The sequence below is a fragment of the Anomaloglossus baeobatrachus genome, unplaced genomic scaffold (assembly GCF_048569485.1).
Source record: "Anomaloglossus baeobatrachus isolate aAnoBae1 unplaced genomic scaffold, aAnoBae1.hap1 Scaffold_661, whole genome shotgun sequence".
Lineage (NCBI taxonomy): Eukaryota > Metazoa > Chordata > Amphibia > Anura > Aromobatidae > Anomaloglossus > Anomaloglossus baeobatrachus.
The window spans coordinates 117,649-120,966 of NW_027445032.1; the positions used below are offsets into that span (position 1 = coordinate 117,649).

The following is a 3,318-nucleotide window of genomic DNA, read 5'->3' on the forward strand; positions in this document are numbered from 1 at the left end:
ACTCGCAGAGACCCATCGGGGTGGCAAAGGCGGTCTTCTCCCGGTCTGCCTCAGCAACGGACACTTGCCAATAGCGACTAGTGAGATCAAGGGTAGAAAAATAATTTGCAGTTCTCAATGCAGCTAGCTATTCCTCAATACAGGGGAGTGGTGCTGTCCTTCTTCTTTAACAGGACCAACGGAGCTGCCCAGAGGCTACAACTGTCACGGATAACCCCAGCCTCCTTCATGTTGCTCAACATGTCCTTGGTACACTGGTAATGTGCAGGTAGTTTTGGCTTATATCTCTCTTTGATGGGTGGGTGTGCACTTGTGGGGATGTAGTGTTTGACCCCTTTTATTCTTCAAAAGTCTAGCGGATGTTTGCTGAAGACTTGCTCGTATTCTTGCACTAGCCTGTAGACCCCCTTCTTGTGATGTGAAGGTGTGGAGTCAGTGCCTACGTGTAATTCCTTACACCACTCCTCTGGCTGACTTGGTGAGCTGTCACTGAATGGGTGGGCTGAAGCAATGGTGGATGCTGCTGTTTGGATAGCATGTGTATCTACTGAGAACAGCTTATCAATGGTGGCAAATCGGAGCAGCTTAATCTCTTGCTCTCCGCAGTTCAACACTCTCATGGGCACTCTTCCCTTCCATATTAATGAATAAAACTATGATGTAAATAGCATATAGATACCCCACAAATGCAGATAAAAGTAGGTTATGGGAAAAGGGGGAAGAGAGAAACAGGAAAATAGTGGAATAAAGTATACCTTCCAGGTGGGAGAGGAAATGGCAGCACAGCCAGTGGAGGTGAAGCAAGGGGAGCCTGCAACTAAAGAGTTGAGAGCGTTATCACATGGTGACTGAGCCTGATTGTAACGGGAGCATAGAGGTGCCGATCCTGTCTTACCTGCGTTGGAGTATGGGAGTGGAATGCAGTGAGGGTAATGGAACGCACGCCTGCGCATTTGTGTTTAACGTCGCGCATGTGCAGAACGGAGAAAAGGCTGCGCTCACTTCCTAATGAAAGGGAGTGAGACGCATCTGGGAAGGGAAGGGAAAAGATTAGGGTTTGGGGATGATGAAAGGGCTTTCTACGGGCAAGGATGGCAAAGGGTGGCAGTGACGGAAAGTCAGGCAGCCTGTCCTGTCCTGTCCTGTCCGTCCGTCTTTTTGTATCATGAATTGGAAAGACTGCAAGGGGGAGGGGAGGTGCTTGTGTCCAAAAGGAGGAGTTATTCAGATTCATTGCAGTGGGCGGCGGCTGCAAAAAGCACCATTCTTCTTGTTTTTGCTCTGCAAAACAGCCTTTTCAAGGGTTGGCTTGGGTGACAAAATGTCTTCTGTAGGCGTGGGTTTGTCTCCCTCTCCCTAAGATGTGTCCGGTATAGGCCAGGGTGCCACTCAAGGCCGTAACCAATTCGGGTTATAGCTTCTCGGCCTTTTGGCTAAGATCAAGTGTAGTTTCGGAGGACGCTACCTTGGTCGGTACTGGAAGGTGCCTGGGATTGCATGTCTGCCGGCCTTGAGGAAGTGTGTGCGCCTTCTGGTGACACATAGCCCTCTTGTGCCTGGACGGTTCCCAGGCAACGGGAGGCGATCACCTTTGTTATTTTGAAGTCCTACTGATAAACAGAAAAAAAAAAAAATTAAATCTGTTCTTATCAGTTTAATATCTGATACGTCCCCTCTCTGGGGACCATATATTAAATGGATTTTTAGAACAAGGAGATGGAAAAAATCTTGCTCTGTCCACTGCACGCATTGACCTGGTATTGCAGTACCTCCAGGACCGGTACACCCCTTCTTAACCCAGTTTCCAAAAGCAGAACTCAATTCACCTGATTCAAATGAGCCCCATTAGTTAATTGAAAGAAAGCAAAAACTTTATATGCACCTCAATTTGGCCAATTCACTTTTCACACTTTCACCCTTTTTTTTATCTTTCACACCTTTTACTTGCTTTATTGATGCAAAAAGCTGTGCCAAATAGCAAACTCATCTCCACTCAACTTGACCAACTCTGCTATGTCCCGTGCAGTATCTTATTCTCAGTCTTATCTAGATCATTTGCAATTGAATAGAATAGATCCCTTTTGGCTGCTTATGACTGTGTAAAATATGTAGTTTTACTGGGCTGGGATGAGAGAATCCATTGAAGCATGGTGTAGGGATTGTGGTTCCTGTGTGCTAAGAAGAGAGGCTGGCACCAGCCAGAAAGCCCCATTGCAGCCAATAATCACTTAATAACTTTTTCAACTTGTCATCATATGGGAGGCCTTCCATTCCTTGTAGTAGTCTAGTTGCCCACCTTTGAACTGACTCTAACTTCTGAATGTCCTTATTAAAATGTGGAGCCCAAAACTGGTTCCCATATTCCAGATGTAGCCTTACAAGTGATTTATAGAGGTGTAACAATACGTTGGGATCACGGGATCTAATCTCCCTTTTTATACACCCTAAAATCTTGTCCCAAGCAGCATTCCATCAGCCTCTGGAAGGTTCCTGGCGCATTGCACAGCTCGAAGGGCATGCTTTTGAACTCGCAGAGACCCATAGGGGTGGCGAAGGTGGTCTTCTCCCGGTCTGCCTCAGCAACGGACACTTGCCAATAGTGACTAGTGAGATCAAGGGTAGAAAAATAATTTGCAGTTCTCAATGCAGCTAGCGATTCCTCAATACGGGGAGTGGTGCCGTCCTTCTTTTTTAACAGGATCAACAGAGCTGCCCAAAGGCTACAACTGTCACGGATAACCCCAGCCGCCTTCATGTTGCTCAACATGTACTTGGTACACTGGCAATGTGAAGGTGGTATTGGCTTATAGCTCTCTTTGATGGGTGGGTGTGCACCTGTGGGGATGTGGTGTTGGACCCCTTTTATTCCCCCAAAATCTAGCGGGCTTCCCACCGGTAACCCGCTCCCCAGCTTGGATGGATGCTGAGGGAGCCCCTTTTGCCCGCAGGCTCTGGCCCTGGGAACTGTAGCCTTGGCGGTGACTGTGCTTCCCTCTACGGTGTGAGCTGTTGCCTTCAATCGGGTCTTGACTGCTGGGAAACCCTGGAGGTTCCTGTCGCTAACGGATTTGACCGGTTTTACGGCGACTCCTAGCCTGGTCGGGGTCCGTAGGCCCTGCCGGATGGTGCTGGCTTCTCTTCACTCCCCGATCTGGTACCGGCGGGCCACCGCCCATCCCCGGTCCGTACGGTTCACTCCAATCAGCCTCTCCTGCAGAAGGTCACCACCGTCTGCCAACCTTGCTGAGTGCCCGGGCCACACACCCGGACACGGTCAGTCTCCTCTCCTCTTCACTTCTCTAACTCCAAAACTGATCT

At 48.8% G+C, this 3,318-nt stretch overlaps 1 pseudogene; it reads left to right on the plus strand.

The window, feature by feature from the left end:
• Positions 1 to 1,584: 1,584 nt before the first annotated feature.
• On the plus strand, positions 1,585 to 1,791 carry LOC142286520 (U2 spliceosomal RNA; annotated as a pseudogene).
• The last annotated feature ends 1,527 nt before the right edge of the window (positions 1,792 to 3,318 follow it).